Genomic DNA, 19,323 nt, shown 5'->3' with positions numbered 1-19,323 from the left:
TTTGATCTATGAAATTGATTGGCTGGCAAATAGAGGGTCTGCCATTTCCTTCTTTGACCTCACTAAAAAGTAATCAGGACCTTCTTAGATCATTAAATATTTCATAGGACCAGAGATTTAAAGCTGGAAGGGACTTTAGAGAGACAACCCTTTCACTTTATAGATGAGGTTAAGTGACTTGCTTAGGGTCACATAGCTAATAAGTTTCTGAGGCAGGATTTGAATGCAGGTCTCCCAGACTCTACATTCAGATTCTATTCACCACCTAACAGTGTCACTTCTTCAATTTGCATATATAATACACGAGCCTCTAGGCTTCCTGGCACAGTTATTAAAAAATCTAGAATTTCCAGGACCATGTTCAAACACCAATAATGACATATGAGTATCTAACCTTTTGTATTTTGAAGGGCTACTTACTATCTCATAACTGTTGAATATAGTACTAAATCCCCTCAAAAAACAAAACTATGGTTATGATATTGACATAACAGGTTATAGGAAGTTTCAAGAGTAAAGGAGGAACTGAGAATGCAACAAATAAAGTGTCTTTTTTAGTAGTTAGTTGAATGGCAAAATTACAACTCCCTAAATTAATAGGGACATTTTCCCCTCATAGAGTATGCTAAAATGGTTGTAGATACCAGAACAAATTTACTAAAGTTATATAACCTTGTATAAGATTACCCTTTGTTATATGAGAGTGGGTAGAACAGTAACAGCAGTATTGTACAATGATCAGTTATGAATGACTAAGACAATTCCAAAAAACTCATTATGAAAAATGCTATCCGCCTTCAGAGAAAGAACTGATGAGTTTGAATGCAAATTGAAGCATACTTCTTTTTAAACTTTTAAAATTTTTCTTGTTTTTTTTTCTTTTTTTATTTGGTACATCTTTTCTTTTGCAACATGGTTAATATGGAATTATGTTTTACATGACTGCACATATAAAATCCAAATCAAAGTGCTTACCTTCTCAAGAAGAGAGGAGAGAGAAGGAAGGAATTTGTAATTCAAAAATTGTAAAAAACAATGTTAAAATTGTTTTCACTTGTAATTGAGAAAAAAAATTCTTAAAAAAAGAAAGTGGGTAGAAACCAAAGTAAATGGTTTAAGGAGAGGCTTTGGAGCAAAGACCCAATCAATCTTTTAGGCATTCTCTGGAACCCATTGTCTTCAACATATGTCCTTATTTACCTCTTTCCCAGTACTTAGGATAGTGAGATGTTTGACTTCACATTATTGCCTCACTCTAGTGCCAGGCCTCCCATAAAGGTTCCTTTTTTTTTAAATTATGATATGATTTGACAGTGTATTGACATGGAGGTATGAAGACCTGATAAAATATAAATAACTGAAAAGATCTGAGGGAGAGATTTGCATTTTTCAAAAGAATAAAGCCTCAACCTAAAGGAATGATAATATAATAATGGTGTTGTAGTTTCATGGTGTGTTGTGGGGCTGATCTCAAAGAATTCAGAGTCAGACCACCTGTAATCCAAGTATAGGTATTTACTGAGGATTGACACCCCTCAGAAGCCTGGGTTCCAAGAGGAGCCAGCAACTTAGTAAGACAAGACAGGCAATTTTATAGTGTAATGATGCTGATTACACAACAGAAATTATAAATATTAAAAAGGCAGGAGGAGTTTGTTAAGGGATTAGGTAATGAAGATGGGGTCCCTTCTATGGTTTGATGATCAAACATCCTGATTGTGCTGCTTTCTGATTGGCTAGCCATTGTGGTCCTGTCTGGTCAAGATGGATAGTTAGGTATTGTGGTCCCATCTTGGGCTAAATGGAAGATTGATTGTAGTTGAGTACATGGACATACCTGGTCAAATCTATGGATTGATCTGGGGGGCAGTGGCTAGCGAGGGGCAGTTGCTGTATTGAGTCTGGGGGCCTGAGGTGTGGTTAAAGCTAGATTGTGTTGTTAAATCAGGACATGCCTGCTGCTCAGGGGGGGCCCATAAGAAGTTAGAATAGTGAGGCTGGGGGGCAGCTTTATTAGGATTCTATCAATGGAATATTGGAGATGAGGGAAGTGATTGAAAATTGGGGTTGGGGAGGGAAACTTTTCCTTCACACCATCCTTCCTGTGACTTACCAGCAAGACCATTCTTTTAAAATATTGGTTGCCTTGTTGGGAAAGAGCTAAGAAAGGGTCAGTCATCTGTAATCTCTTGTTTTAGTTCTGGGATGGTGGGAGCCAAGGTGATAGGGAGATAGCATATTATGATGGAAAGAATGCCATACCTGGAGGGGAGACTTGGCTTTTATTTCTGGCTCATCCGGTGGCAAAGTAGCACCATGCTCAACAAATGTTTGTTGGCTGATTGGCTCTGGAGCTGACGGGATGACTTTGAATATTACATTTTACTTACCTGGCCCTAAGTTTTCTTCCCTGAATGAAAAAGTAATAATAGCACTTGGATTAACAATTTTACAAGAACAATGTGAGACAAATGCTTTGTAACTGCTAAGATGCTATAGAAATAAGCCACTATCATTTGATAGGTAGTGGCATTCTGATCTTTGGATTTGATTTAAGCTCTCCATTAATAAAAGGAAGTGGTTGTGGAGCAGGGGAAAGGGTTTCCAGTTAGAGGTGTTGGCGTCAAACTCTGGCTCCGATACTTCCTGGCTACCTTTATGTGCTTAACCCCTCTGGGCCTCAGTTTCCTCATCTGTCCAATGAGGGAATGGGACTACAGGATATCTAATCACCATTCATGCTGTGGCACTTGAAATTTATCTGTGAAGTGATTTTTGTCCATATTTAACCAGGATTACAGTTAGTTTGGCTTCACCCACCTCCTGGGCATAGAGCCTGCCCTATTCCCTAGAAGGAACTGGTATAACAATTACTAGAAAAGGCTTTACCACCATTAGACATTTCTATACACGGTGGGACAAATGTCTGTGGTGCCAGACCACTGAAGAAAGGAAGGGAGCAGAATGGCCAGGCACCATGGGCTTAGAGTCTCCTGGATGATACACTTCACCTATCTCTGAATTTTGGCCAGGATTCTCTCTTCCTGGGACTCTAATTGGAGAATTATGGCACATCACCTGAAGTAACTCATAGAGCACTCTGCCAACCTTAAAGCAGTATGTAATAATAACAGTTATTGTTAATATTGTTCATATCACAGCGACCAGGGGGCTATTTCTGGTGACAATACGACAAACATATTGTGTAGATGGGAGTAAAAAATAAAGACAGATGGCTCAGCCTGCACTGTGGATGTAAAGGGAAAGGAAGCATTTGGGTGTGAGATAGCTATAAGCATAGTGGCCATAATGAAGGAAGTCAATCAGTCAATCAATAAACATTTATTCTGAGCCTCCTATGTGCCAGGCATCTGTGCAAAGCACTGGGGATACAAAAAGAGGCAAAAAGATTACAATCAAATGAGAAAAAAACCCATGCAAACAAGTAAATACGTACAAAGCAAGCTCCATATAGGATAAATAGGAAATAATTAACAGGAGGAAGGCACTGGAATTAAGAGGCATTGGGCATAAAATCCCATAGAAGATGGGATTTTAGTTGGAATTTAAAGGGATCCAGGGAGGTGATAATCTTAGGCTTAGACCACATCTCTAGTACTGGGTTCTCTTCTGGGTACCTCATTTTAGAAAGGGCACAGACAAGATGAAAACAGTGATGAGATGATGGGGTGATATATCATAGGAGCATCAGTTGAAGGAACTAGGCATGCGTACTTTGAAGAAGAGAAGACTTAGGGTAGATGTAGTAGCTGTCCTTCATTGTTAAAGGTCTGCCATATGGAAAAAGAATTAGATTTGTCCTGCTTGACATCTGAGGACAGAAGTTACAGAAATGGGTGGAAGGTGTAGAGGCAGATTAAGGCCTGATATATGGGGAAATTTCTTAACAATGAGAACTGCCCAAAAGTAATGTGGGTTTCTTAGGGAAGTAATGGACTCCTTCACAGGAGGTTTTCAACCAGAGCCCAGATGATCACCCTAATATATTGGGGATTTCTATTATATATGGCTTGGATTAGATGAGTGCTGGGGTCCTCATTGTCAGCTCCTGTGAGACTACGATGAAATTGCAGGACGTAAGAAATGGTTAACAAAGACAATGAATTTGCCATGTGATCAAAGATTGTAACTTTTCCAGACACACTCATTTGTATAGACAAGTGGTAGAGACTTAGAGTTAAAAACTGGGAACCCTGAGCCCCAAAGCTATTGGGCAAATGCCATTGCCTGGTTATGGCTTAGCTTGAATAGACGACTATTTGGGAAATGTACTGGCTAGACACTATAAGTTAGGGTGAAGTCTCTCATTTAGAGTGCTCAGCCTTGTACTAAGGAAAGTCATTGAAAGGAGAAGTTAAAGGGGCAGCTAGATGGCGTAGTGGATAGAGCTTCAGCCTTGGAGTCAGGAGGACCTGAGTTCAAATCTGGCCTCAGACACTTGACATTTACTAGCTGTGTGACCCTGGGCAAGTCACTTAACCCCGATTGCTTAAGCAAAAAAAAAAAAAAAAAGAACGAATGAACGGAGAGGTTAAGAGTAAGGACGTTGATTTGCCAGGATAACCCCACTCTCCTGTTGCTTGCCTGGGAGATGACAGACGTCAGAGATGTGACCCTGATAGAACATACCTGAGGAAGTTTCTGCTAGTCATGGGGTAAAGGTTCCTGCTCTTTCTGAAAGAACAAAGCAATATTCCAGCCCGTGACCACAATTGAGCTGGAAGCAGAGAAGCGAGGAGTAGCTGTCCCATAAAGACCAAGCCCAGAAAAGAAGAGTTTGGGTCCCTGGAGTGCAAGAGGTATAAGTTGCCTTGGCCATGTGCATTTCCTACATGTGTGCCTCTCTACTAGTGTACTGTATGTGTAAACTCACTTTTCCCACTGACTCTTGAGTATATTTGTGGGAAAGTATATCCCAGGTTTACTGGAGGAATTGTTACCACTGTCCATATTCTGCCACTTCAATAACTGTCTTTGCTATGAGCTAATTGTGTTAAAGATAAACACTAGTGGGGGCCTTGTGAACTATAGTTTTAGAAGTACATGTCCGCAGAGTAATTGGAACCTGAAATAGTCATCCCCCGGGGTAGACCCAAACCAGTAGGATAAGTTGAGAGGGTGGCCCAGAGAGGACACTACAGATATTTGCAGTGAGAAGCATCGTTATGTAGTGAATGTAGCCAGCCTCAGATTCAGGAAGACCTAGATTCAACTTCTAGTTATACCATATACTTTGCTGTGTGACCTTGAGTAAGTTAATTAACTTCTCGGTGGCCTAGGCAGTTTTGTGAGATTATAAATTGCAGATTATTTGTCAATCTCTGTTGATAGAGGGCATTTTCTCTCCAAGAATCCCCTATACCAATGAAATAATATGTCTGAACAAAAAAAAAATACTTGAGGTAACTAATCTCATGGAATTGTTTTGAGAAAGTGCTATGTGAATGCTGCCTAAAAGTAAATGACTATTATTATTTTTACAGATTAAAAATGATCGATGAAGAGTTAAACTACTTTTACTCATCCAGTCTGACAAATTTCCATTATCAAATGAATTTTTGGAAATTGGTAGGTCTTATATAATGTCCTTAATAAGAGGGATAAGTAGATCATGTATCTAGTGTTGAAATAGTGAAGAGATAATATTATTATAGCACTTTAAGGTTTGTTGAAGCACTTTACGTATGTAAATACATATGTACATATGTAAATACATAGTATTGTCCCTATTTTATAGATGAGGAAAATGAGGCACAAGAGGTTAAATAACTTACCCAGGGTCACATAGCTGAAATGTCTTGGGCCATATTTGAACTCAAGTCTTTCTGACTCCTTGTCCAGCACTATACACTGTACCACATAGCTGCCTCCATTAGGATCGGGTCGGAGCTCAGTGGCTAACTCATGCTGCCTCTGGAAAAGCTGAATTACTATAAACCCCTGGGCAAGCACCATCTGGAATGACCCAACTCTGAAATGGTATAATGTCAAGAGCACTAGATTAAACTTGGGTTTGAATCCTGCTTTTGCAACTCACCCACAAGACATTTAGAGAACTCTTTTTTTGCCTTTATGTGCCTCAGTTTCTTCATCTGTAAAACAAGGGAGAAGTCTTTACTTCAGAGGACTGGTGGCAAAGCATGCCTTCCTCTCTCAGAAGACAGGTAGTAGACTTTAGGTGTGAGCGTGCTTCTTTCCCATTGGAATTGAGAAGGTAGACTATGGGTTTAGAAGGAGTTGTATAATGGACAGTCCAGTATTGCCTTGTTTTCCTTAACTACATTTCTTCATTATGAGGGTGGGTTTTATTGGAAATGGAAGGAAGATGGAATCATTGATAAGTAGAAGCAGTGTTTTAAAAAATCAATAAAACAATTATTTTTAAAATGATTTAAGAACAAATAAAATGAGAGCATTAAACTATATAAGCTAATACCTCTTCCAGCCCTAAATTCTATGAACTTGGCCCTAGAAAAATGATTTCCTAAACATTTGACAGCTAAGTAATATGTGAATTTCCCATTTTGCTTCTGTTTTGTTTTCAAATAATTTTAGGAAGCCAATAAGTCTTTTGGGTACCGTCAGCCCTTATGTAAATTGAACATACTCTTCTCTCCTCTTGAAAATTTTCATCTGGAACACTAGAGGGCATAACAGCACCACATTAAGAAAAAAAAAACAAAGCAAAAATCTCTCCTGCAGCATACATGGAAAAAAAATTAACCTAACATAGTAAAGTAATAGTGTTGTTTTGTACTTGATGCGAGGGGTGGAGATCAAGTTCAAAAAGGGCCCTTTTTCGTTTCTGCTGTGTGGGTGTCTTACATGCTAGACACGCTAGACAGATTTTCCACTAATTTTTTCAGAGTCTAGTCTTTTGTCTTTTTTTGAACTTTCAAAGATTAAAACCTACAATCCTTGGAAAATACACGTACACATGTCAACAACAACACAATAACAATAATGATAATCTTGGCACAGCAACCTACATCTGCAGAATATTTCCTTTAAGGGGAAGGTACTCATAGCTCTGAATTTTATCTTTTCCTGGCAGAAGGGAGGTTGTTAATTAGAGGGGAGAACCAGTGTGTGAAGACCCTCTAGTGTTGATGCCCAGATTCTATGAATATATGCTTATGTTGACCCTCTTCCTTTAAACCCCAGCCCCACCCTGGAATTTCTAGTTTTGTCACTAAGGTGATATGTGTTGGAGGAGGGAATACATATGATTCCTACTATTATTACTATCAATTATGTCCTTTCTGGCTGTTCAGATATGTAGAGAAATGGTGGCGACATTTTTGGCATCAGACTTAAGAATTTTTGTGACTTTCTACTTCTCTGCAGTAGATTTTTACCCAGGTGAGACTAGCTGAGCAACCTTCCTGGAAGAGATGGTTTTGCAGAGACCATGAGAACTGAAATGACTTTGGGGCCAGGTAGTATCAGAGATACATGCCTGGGCTGTGTTTATTCCCTATGAGTGGTTCTCTACTAATGAATTCTGTGTGTGCCCACCTTTCTTATTGGCACTGTATTTGTGGAAGAGTGCATTCCAAGGGAGAATTCTTTGTTAACTATTATTCTATATCATTTCAGCAAAGGCCTTTGCTTTAAGCTAATTGTGTACTGTTACTATTAAAGGTAAAACAATAGTGAGGGTTATGATGTATAAGTTCAAGGAATATAGACCCATAGAGTACCTTGAAACTGGGGCAGTCATTCCCTGGGGACCTAAACTGTGAATACATTTGTGGATCTTTATCATTACAGCAGGCTTCCAAATCATATGTCACAATGTTTTGTTTGGGGACATGATCTGCCCCATTTACATCTGAATTCATGTAATACTATAATGTTATACTGTCATGATGTTATCAGCTTTACCATCTGTAAAAGGAGAAATTGGGACTAAATCTTTTAATTTTCTTGAATTTGTCAAACATAAATAATTACGATCATCTCAATATGCAAAAAAGAACAGAGAAATAGGATTGCACATGAAAGGGTATATTTATGTACAGTTTTTAAAAAAGTGTATATTAAATTTGTCATGATAGTAACAACTGCTTATCTTGGGTAAAGCTTTCTTTGTACATATTTACATGTTATCTTCCCCATTAGGTTATAAGCTCCTTGAGGGCAGGGACTGTTTTTGTCTCTTTTTTGTATCCCTAGTGCTTAGCACAGTGCCTGACACATTGTAGATGTTTAATAAATGTTGATTGATGGGTTTCCCAGTTAACAGTTTCTCTTTTAATTTTATCTGCATTGATTTTCCTAAGATAAAAACTTTTTAATTGTATGTGATCAAAACTGTCCATTTGTCTTTTAGAATAATTTCTGCCTCATTTAGTCAAGAACACTTCTTCCATCTGTAGTTGTGAATGGTGTCTTCATCCCTGCTCCTCTAATTTGTTTAGAATATTACCTTTTATAATTAACTATATATATACCTTTGGACCCTATTGCAGCATATGTTGTGAGTTTTTTTCCCTTTCTCTGTGTCCCCAATACGTAGCACAGTGCCTTGAACATAGTAAGTATTTAATAAATACTCACTAACCAACTGGTTGATGGCTTTCTATTTTCCCCAGAAGCTTCTGTCAAATAATGAGTCCTTCATTACTTAGTATCGAGCTTACTGAACATTATGCTGCCATGTTCTATTGCTTCTCAGTCTTGGCCTAATCTGTTGTGTTGATCATCCTTTGTTTTTTTTTAACCAGTGCCTGCTTTGAGATTTGATACTGATAATTCCTCTTTTTTTCTCACTTTTTCTTTTCAGTATTTCCTTTGTGTCTTGACCTTTTATTACTCTAGATGAATTTGGTTATTATTCTTTCTGGTTTTATAATGTCAGCTTTTGGTATTTGATAAGGCAGTAAACCTGTAAATTAATTTAGGCAGAATTATCATTATTATCATATTATCAGGGCCCAACCATGAGAAATCAAATTTTTTAGGTCTTTATTTCTGTAAAGAGTGCTTTGTAGAGTCTTTGTAGGTGGAATCCCAAATATTTTATACATTCTGTAGCTATTTTCAATGGAATTTCCTTTTTATCTTTCTGGGTTTTGTTGATAATATACAAAAGGGTTGATTTATGGGGGCTTGTTTTATGTTGTGATTTCTGCTATCGGCTAGCATTTCTAGCACTATTTCAAATAACGGTGGTGATTGATCATAGGTATTCTTGCTTTACTCCTGATCTTACTGGAAAGGCCTTTAGCATTTCTCCATTACAGATAATAGTAGCCCTTGATTTTAGATATTTTTACCATACTAAGGAAAAGTCCATTTATTACTATTTTTTTTCCAAAATAGAATGGGTACTGTATTTTGTGAAAAGCTTTTCCCCACCCCTGCATCTCTTGAGATAATTATATAACTTCTTAAGATCTAGTCTATCATTTTTATAGTTTTTCTAATATAGGATGAACCTTGTATTCCTGGTATAAATCCAAATTGGTCATAATATAAAATCTTCTTAGTATATTGCCATAGCCTCTTTGCTTACTTTCTACCAAATATATTTACATTGACATTCATTGGAGAAATGTGGTGCGGCATAGTAGATATTAAGTCAGGAAAATGGGTTCAAATCCCTCTTGAGTCACTCACTAGCTGTGTAAACTTGGGAAAATCACGCTCAGATTCAATTTCCTCATGTGTAAAATGTGGATAATAGTAGCACCTCCCTTAAAAGATTGTTGTGAAGATCAAATGCAATAATATATGTAAAGCACTTTGAAAACCTTAAAGTATACATAAATGTTACCTTTCATTATTATCCTTTCTCTGCCTTATATCTCTCTGTTTTATGTGTCAGGAATGTATTTTTCTCATAGAAGCAGTTTGCTAATATGATTTCTTTCTCTATTTTTGTAAGCAATTTATGTAGCTTTGGAGTTAATCGCCCTTTGAATGACAGAATTTACTTGAAAATCTGTCTGGATCTGTGTCTATATGTCTGTGGTTTTTTTCCCCCCTATGGAAGTTCACTGATGGTTTGTTTAATTTATTTTCCTGGGTTATTAGATTGGTATTTATTGTTTTCACATAGGTATTTTTAAAATGTGTAGCCATTTCATTCAGTTTATTGGTTTTATTAGCATGTAACTTGGCAAAATCATTTCTAATAATTTCATGTATTTACTATTTCTCTGTTGTGAATTCTTTTTCATTTTTGATTATGTAAATTTGTTTTTTTCCCTTTCTCTTAAATTAGCTAGTGGTGTGTCTATTTCATTAGCTTTTAAAATATTTCCTAGTTTTATTTATCAATTCAATTTTTGTTTTCATTTGTTTAATTTTCAGAACTTTTATTTGTTTGGTTGTGGTTTTTAATTTGAGGTGATCAGTGAATTCTTTCTATTTTCACTTTCCCTCTGGTTCCAGTAATTTCTTGAAATATGATATTCAGGCTTTTATTTAGTTATAGTTTTAGTTTTTAGGGAATATGATGATTCTAAGATTATTTTTCCTAACCTATTTTCCAGGTCACTTGTTTTTGATAGTAGAGGCTTACATTTTCTAACTTTTCAGTCTTTTGACTATGTTATATTTCTTGTTGTGTCATTTTTCAGGGAGTCCACTACTTGGGTAATGATTTCTACCTACTGTTCAAAGCTATTTATTCTCCTTCCATTTTATTTTTTTTATCCCTCAAGAGCTTTAATTACATCTTTATGCCTAGCTTTATTTCTTCTATATGTTCTTGGAGAGATACTTTATGGCCATATTCTTCTTTTGAAACTATACCTATATCTATTGTACATAAACCTTCTTGTTGTTGTTGTTGTTGTTTTTTAATCCTGTAGCATCTCTTCATGATAGAGTTTTCTTCTGTTTACTCATACCTCCAGCTTCAGTTCCTAGATGGGAACTTTGAACCTGGGTCAGGCTCTGCCTCCTCCAGTAGAATTGCTTGATGCAGGGTTATCACAAACCATCAATTTGTGAAAAAGCCAAGAAAACCCCCAATAAAACCTCCATATCTGCAAAGCTCAATAAAGCAAAACACAACAAAATGAAGTATGCCTGTACTGACTTCAAGCTTCTTGACAGATGACAATGCTGGCACTATCTTCTTGTGTGGTGAACTACAAAGTACTTGCTCTGTCCCCTGCACCAGCTCCAACGTCCAGGGCCAAGCTCTGGCTGATTGTAAACACCCTGACTGAGGTGACTCAGCCCTGTTTATCTTATTGGATAGTCGTGGCCTAGTTGGAGGAGTCTGCAGGGTTTACCTTTTGCTTCATTGATTATTGTTTCCTCTGATATTTGATGGGGGTGTTTTTTTTTGTAGGAAATTTGCTTGGCTAGGACCTTTCATGTCACCAAAATACTCACAATAATCACCACAATAATCACAACTAGATAATCTTTAAGATGTCCTCAACCTGTCATATTCTCCATATTCCCAATAGAGCCCTCTCTATTCCTGGGATATATAGTTTCAATATAAAAAATACCCAGACCATGTGCCTGCAAAGGGCAATAATCCTGAGATCTCTTAACTTATTTAATTAAAGTTCTTATCTTGAAAGCTACTATAGTGTACTCATGAAACTGCCAAAGGAATAGCACTTGCATAAATTAATACTTGTGTATATTTTCTTATGTACTCTATAGGACAGTAAAGTATACCCACATTTGATTGAATTGTGGAAAGTCCTTAAAACTTAAAGTCTAAGATGACCTAACCTAGGAATTTATATCTCCCTGAACACCTCCTTGGATGTGTTTTTTCTTATAATTTAAGCTAACTAATAAAGAAAGAGCAGCTATGTAGCACAGTGGATAGAGTGCCAAGCCTAGCTTAAGACTCATCTTCCTTAGTTCAAATCTGGCCTCAGGCACTTACTAGCTGTGTGATCCTAGGCAAGTAACTTAACCCTGTTTGCCTCACTTTTCTCACTTGTGAAATGAGCTGGAGAAGGAAAAGGCAAACCACTGCAACATCTTTGTCAAGAAAACTCCAAATGGGGCCATGAAGAGTTGGACACAACTAGAATGACTCAACGGCAAATAAAGAAAAACAACTATGTGAAACATAAATGCCATTCATTTTTCTAATTTCCCCAGAAAAAAAACCTACTCTAATTTAAAAATAATTGTTGCCATTGAAATTGGCAAGGATGAAAAAAAGATGAGTAGAGTCAATGTTGGAAAAGGTCTGGGAAGACAGGCATACTGATGGACTGTTGAAATTGTGAAATGGTCTAACTATTCTGGAAGTGTTTGAAATTATGTAAGAAAAGTAGCTAAACAGTCTATATGCTTTTTTACACAACAATCCCATTACTGAGCATATAGCCCAAGAAAAAATAAGACAGACACAGAGTTCCAACATATAATGAAAAATTCATCTTAGCACCATTTGTGTCAGGCAAGAACTGGAAACATAGTGGGTGCTCATCTATTTTTTAAAGTTTTATTTATTTTAAAAAATAATATTTATAGATTATTCACACTTTGTGAGGAGTATCTTGTAACAAATTAAAGCAATTAAGTCAAAATAATAATATAGTGACTTCATCTCAGAGTGCATGTAACATTTTACATCTGTATTGTTACCCTCGTCCCTTGTCTCTCTTAAACCTCCCCGCCAAAAAAACCAGAAGTCTATATTTTCCCTTTCTCCCACCTCCCCACTCCATCGGGAAAAAAAGAATAGAAAACCAAATTTCTTGTAACAAATATGCATAGTCAAGCAAAACAAATCCCTCGATGGCCACATACAAAAATACATATAAATCATTCTGCACCCTAAATCTGTTGGGGAATGGATGAAAAATGATGGTTTGTGAATGCAATAGAATACTATTGTATAGTAAGAAATGATGGATATGAGGAATTCAGAGAAACATGTAGAAATAAACAGAGTGAAAAAACAAAACCAAGGGAATAATATGCTAAATGAAAAGATCCCTGAAAGGAATTTGAACTCTGAGTAATGGAAAAACCAACACAGTCCCAAGAGAAGGGAAACAACAACAAAACGCATCCTTCCTTCACTGCAAAGAAGTGGGAGACTACGAGTATAGAATATCATTTATGTTGTTAGACAACATTACTGTATCAGATGTTTTTCTTGTTCAAAAGAGAGTATTCAGTCTGGAGGGTTGAGTATAAAGTGACTGTAATGAAAAGCAAAAAATCTTAATAAAATATATTAAAAATAGAAAGTGCTGTTTTTTTTTGTTTGTTCAAGTGGTTCAGTGCCCCTAATTCTTATAATTGATTGCATCTGTAGCAGATGTGCTAATGTTTTGGTTAAAGTGTCCTTTTCTGTAGACCCACTTAGTAAAAAAACCCAAAAAACACTCTGATGGCTGTAACATATTCAGACACGAGAGAATCCTCAATTCCATAAGCAATTTTTAAGAGCTTCCCATGTCCTAGGCACTTTGTTGGGCACTGGTGTTATAAAGACAAAAGCACACTTTTTCATGCCCTCGGGTAACTTACAATCCAGTTGGAAGAATAGAACATGTTATACAAATTAATGAGCACAGTAATTTTCGAAAGGGGTTTGATTTGGAAAGATTTTGCATAGGAAGTGGCATCTGAGCTGAGCCTTGAAGGGAGCTAGGAATTCTAAGAAGTGGAGGTGAGAAAGAAGAGTATCTTGGGCATGGGAGACTATTCTGTGCAAAGGCACGGAGGTGGGTGATTGAACGCTGAGTTTAGGGGATAGCCAGTCAGTTTGGTTAGGACATGTGGAGTGTGTGAAGGAAAGTAAGGTGAAATAAGGTAGGCTGATATCAAACTGTGAACAGACTTTAAATGCCCAATGAAGTGTACTTGTTCCTAGAGGTAATAAGGATCCATTGAAACTTCTTAAGAAGGGAAATGATCCAGTGAAAAGTGTGCTTTAGTGGAACTCCTTTGAGTCAACAGCAACCTGTAATGTCACCATTCTCCAACCTGACCTCTGCTTTCATTCACATGATAGTGTATAGAAAAAGCATTGGATGTGGAATCTGAAGGTCTGCATTCAAGCCTGGGGTCTGCCTCACTGGTTACATGACTAGGGGCAAATCATTTAACCTTTCTGAGACTTGACTGTCTCATCTGTGAATTGGGCATATTGATCCACTAATTGCCTCAAAGGATTGTTGTGAGGCTTTATAAAATGTATAATACCATAAAAGGTGTTTTATTACCCATCTTTACCTTTTTACTCCTTCCCTTTCCTTTTTTTTTTTAATTGCTCTTTCCTCTCCCTTATTCAATCAGCAAATATTTTTTAGAGTCTATTATGAATGTACTGCACTTTAGGCACCCTGAAAATATTTTTAAAAGTGTATTATAAAGTCCCTATCCTTCAAGGCATTAACATTTTTGATGGCTTACAAGTCACACAAAAGATTAAAGTTAAATCGTAATATAGGACTGTATATAAGTAAATGTCAAGTGAACATGTAGCTATAGGGGCCCATGGCACACTACATTTCCCCAGTGCTTTGAGCTGGGAGAACTTAAAGCTCCATTGGTGGGGATGGGAGAGATTCTTTGTGGGCTGCCTCTTCTAGAAGGTAAGTGTATAAGTAACAAGGTTGAAGGCTAGATTGTAAAGGGTTGAGGAATGAGTGAAAAAAGTAGAAGTGGGTGTCCTAACTATAGATTTTTTTTCCTAAAAATTTGAAAAGCATCGGAGTAAGAGCTTGAAGGGACGCCAGGGTCATGAAAGAGCTGTTTAAGGACGTGGCAGACAAGGGCATGTTTGTTGGCAGCAGGGAAGGTACAGAAAAAATGGATTTAGTGAGCTACTGTTTTGCTGTTGTACCTCCTAGTGTTTCTTTACATGGTAGCTAAGAAGAAAGGGTTGCTAGTTGGATTTGTCTTCTGCAAGGTACTGTATTCTCAAGAAAGTGATCGTCTCCTCAGGGCTCAGCTTCTACTGTTTGCAAAGAAAGACTGAAGCATTTGTTGAAGAAGGATAGCATAAAGTCAGTGTTTGAGATAATGAGACAGTACAAAGAGATTAAGAGAGAAAAACAGCACATCGAGAACAGAGTCTGAGAGAAGAACCACTTAGCACAACTACCTGGTCTACTGATGCTCCCCAGGTAAACTACTTGAGTAGTGACACTCCTGGTGTCCCATCAGCCATATCACTCATGATCCTGCACTCAGGCATCTGGGAGCTCTGTTGTGTTCCCTATACTACAGAGCTGGAGAAAAGGCGAGAAGAGGCTTTGATATCAAGTCAGAATTTCAAATGTCAAAGGCATAGGTCTCCAGACTCATAGACCTATGGGAAAGCATCTCTTTGTCCCTCAACAACATTGACTCTGTACTCTATGTATTTGGTCTGGCTGACTTGAGGCTGTAGGGAAAGGATAATAAACCCCTATTGGATTCCCTACAACTACCCTATACTTATAGGTGCATGAAATTGGAGGGAACAGGCATTGAGTCTGGCAAAGCACTGGGTATCTGTATCCATAAAGACTTAGAAGATCATGGAATCATAGGTTTAGAACTGAAGGGACCTTAGAGCCTATGATATCTGACCTGATTTTACAGATGAGGAAATTGAGGCACAGGGTGATTGAGTGGCTTGCCCAATGTTGTACAACTGGTTAAATATCTAAGGGCAGGATTTGAACAAAGTCTCCCTGAACCCAGGTAGAGTGCTCTATTCACATGACCATGCTGCCTTTCATGGATTTGTTGATTTCATCTATCTATAACCCATTTTCTTTCTTCTATAGAACCTTGTTTCATCATCAAGAATCTGCAATCTCTCCCTTGCCTCTGGCTCTTCATCGCTAATTATCTTTGGCCACTTGATTCACCAGCTCCTCATATTTAAAACCAAGGTTATTATCTTTCTCCTTAAACTTGCTCTTTCTGAATGCTATATTTATATTCTTAGTACCACTACTTGCCCAGTCTACTGTATCCATGGGGCCGTCTTCTACACCTCCCACTTTCTGTCCTCTCACATTGAATCAATCCTAGATCCTGTTAATCCAATATCTCCAACAGCTCTCCATTTTGTCCCTTTCCCTCTATTCCTATTGCCACCAAAATTGTACAAGTCCCTATCTCCCCCTTTGTGGACTGGTGCAATAACTTAGATCTTCTGGCCTTTAATCTCTTTCCCCTTTGAATTCATCCTTCATGTATTACTTGTGGAATAATCTTTCTTATACAATACATAAATTTAAACACATAACTTGCCTGCTCAAAGGTCTTCAGTGGGTCCTTATTGCCTATCAAGTAAAGTTCACCCTTCTTTGCCTGCCATTTAAAGCCCTTCACAACCTAGAACCATCTTATCAATCCAGCCTTATCTCAAATTACCCCCCTCTATGTATCATATTCTCTAACCAAGCTGGACAGCTCTTTACCTCTTGAAAATCTACTATGTTCTCTATTCTTTTGCTCAGATTCTTTGCCCAGGGCCCCAGTTCTCCTTACCTGTTGAATTCTTATACCTCCCTTAAAGTGTAACACAAATAGCACCTTTCCCACAATCCTCTTCATTAGCAACTGTTATCAATCCTTATGGCATTTGGTTTTTTACCTGCCTATTATATTCACAATCTAGTATTATGCATTACAGTTATTTGTGTAAGTGTCTTATTTACCTCCTAGAGTCTAAACTCCCAGAGGGCCGGAAACATGTCTTATTTAAGCTTCTTTGTTTGTTTGTTTTTGTGAGGCAATCGGAGTTAAGTGGCCTGCCCAGGGTCACACAGCTAATAAGTGTCAAGTGTCTGAGGCTGGATTTGAACTCAGGTCCTCCTGACCCCAAGGCTGGAGCTCTATCCACTGTGCCACCTAGCTGCCCCTGTAAACTCCTTTGCTGTCTAGCATAGGTGACACTGCACACAAGTGGTATTTAGTAAATTATCGTTTTCTGTATTGATCAGATGCAGCAGTTGGATGTTTACTGATGTGGGACATCACAGTTTAAAAATTATCACAGTTTTTGTAGGCCTGCATTTCATCACATTCAGATCATGGATCTAGGGACTGGGAGGGACTTCAGAGACTATTTAGTTCAAACCACCTCCACCTCCACCCCCAAGCAGCTTAGATAGAGGACTGTCTGTGGAATCAAGAAGAACAAGGTGAAAATTTTGCTTTAGGTACGTACTAGCTATGTGACCCTAGACAAGTCATTTGATATCTTGAACCTCAGTTTTTCTCCTTGGTAAAATGTAGGATTTGAACTTGTTGACCTCTAAGATTTCTTCCAGCTTGAAATCTGTTATCCTATGATCCCTCATTTTATGCATGAGGAAAGGAAGTCCAAATACTTACTACCTCTGCTCTTCCTAACCCCCCCCCCCAAGCTAGATGCCATAGGTAGTAGGATAGTAGTAGAGAAGTCTAATAATTCAAAAGGGAGAACCTTCAGGGAACGAGCCAGATATAAAACCCATGCCCTTACGTTTCTATATACAATTTCATGAAATATGAGTAATAAACACAGTGAACTGGGAATCCTAAGTCTAGGTGGTAAATTTGACCTCAGAGGTATTATGGAATTTGTGATTGGCGTATGTCTCTGAAAGGCTGTACTTTATTGAAGAGGCGTAAAGTCGATAAGAAGGTGATGGAATAATATATTATGATCTAGCTTATGATAATATATATATATATATATATATATGCACATGAGAAAATCCAAGAACCAGAGGGAGGAAACATGGCAGAGAGTACATAGATGATCAAAACAGATGATGCAGAGTATACTATAGGCCACTTCCATAGCAGAAAAAGAGACTGGGAATTCTGGAAGCAGATCATGTGACTATCACAGAGGTATGTGGTAGTTTTTAGGACACTTTCACTACCTGGACTTCTACTGGAGATCTCCCTCTCTGTCTCCCAAAAGTAGACCAATTAGTAAATTTCTGCACTGTTTTAATGAGAATTTCATTCTTCAATAGGTAGAGAAAACTACTTATTCTGGAGAACTATTCCGGATCTAGTTCTGATGATTAAGGAGGTAGGGTGGAGAAGTGAACAAGCATTTATTAAGTGCCTACTATGTTCCAGGCACTATGCTAAGTGTCTTATAAATATTATTTTATCTTCATAGTCCGGAGAGGTAGGTGCTATTATTATCTTCATTTTATAGTGGAGGAAAGTGAGGCAGACAGAGATTGAGGGGCTTGTCTAGATGAAGCTACTAAGTATCTGAGGCAAGATTTGAACTCTGGTCTTCCCAACTCTAGGACGTGCACCCTAGATTTGGAAAGGATCTTTTTCAAAGACTTCAGAGAAAAGAAAGTTAGAATCCTTATCCCTGGAAATGTTTAAGCAGAGGCTGAGTGACAACTTGTCAGGCACAATAAGGGGGATTTCTGAGCAGGAATGTTTTGATCTAAATGGCTTCTGAGATCCTGTAATGTCTGGATGAATTTCAGCCTTACTTGGGTTACACATTTCTGCCTTGATTATCATGGACTTTGACCATTAGCTTTGGCAAGGCAACACCATAAATGGGTGATGGACCAGAAAACATGAAGTAGCCTGGATTAGTCACAAATCTATTGGGGAGAATGCTTCTAGTTCCTTCTTGAAAGGTAATAAGATCGAGCCTCATCTTAGTCTCTTTCATCTATACCACCTTTATTCAAGAACTGTGTCTACTATTACCTGTACAAATGAACATTTGGAATAACTTTCATCTGAACTATGTGTTTATAGCTTTGTGTTCTATCAGTAGTCTGACTACAGAGTGAACATTCTTTTTTTTTTCTTTTTTGGTGAGGCAGTCAGGGTTAAATGACTTGCCCAGGGTCACACAGCTAGTAAGTGTTAAGTGTCTGAGGCCTGGATTTGAACTCAGGTCCTCCTGACTCCAAGGCCAGAGCTCTATTCACTGTGCTACCTAGCTGCCCCTGGAGTGAACATTCTTGAATGGATGGCTTTCTTCCCTCTCATTTTTTTTCTACCAACAAATACTAATTAAACCCATCTTCATCAAAACTATGGCAACTCTAATTGAAGAGAATGCTTAGATAGCTAATAAAAGTCTAAAGGGTCTAGATTAGTCAGAATACATATTCCTAACATTGATCCCTACCTTTCCGGTGTTTTTGATAAGGTACTATGAAATATTTACATCTATATTGACTGGGTTGGGGCTCAGTTAAATGAAAACGTTGTGGAAGATTTGGGGACAGTACAGGACTTTCCCAGCCCTCTGAAATCACATCATGTTTCAACTATCATGCACTTATCTGAGTGTTCCAGTCTCTTTGGAACCTGATGAGGTATTAATGATGTGAACTTGACTTAGATTAAGGATATGCATTTTATTCA

This window comes from Phascolarctos cinereus, unplaced genomic scaffold (assembly GCF_003287225.1).
Source record: "Phascolarctos cinereus isolate Bilbo 61053 unplaced genomic scaffold, phaCin_HiC Scaffold_1;HRSCAF=81, whole genome shotgun sequence".
NCBI lineage: Eukaryota > Metazoa > Chordata > Mammalia > Diprotodontia > Phascolarctidae > Phascolarctos > Phascolarctos cinereus.
Note: the sequence above shows the minus strand (reverse complement) of the source record.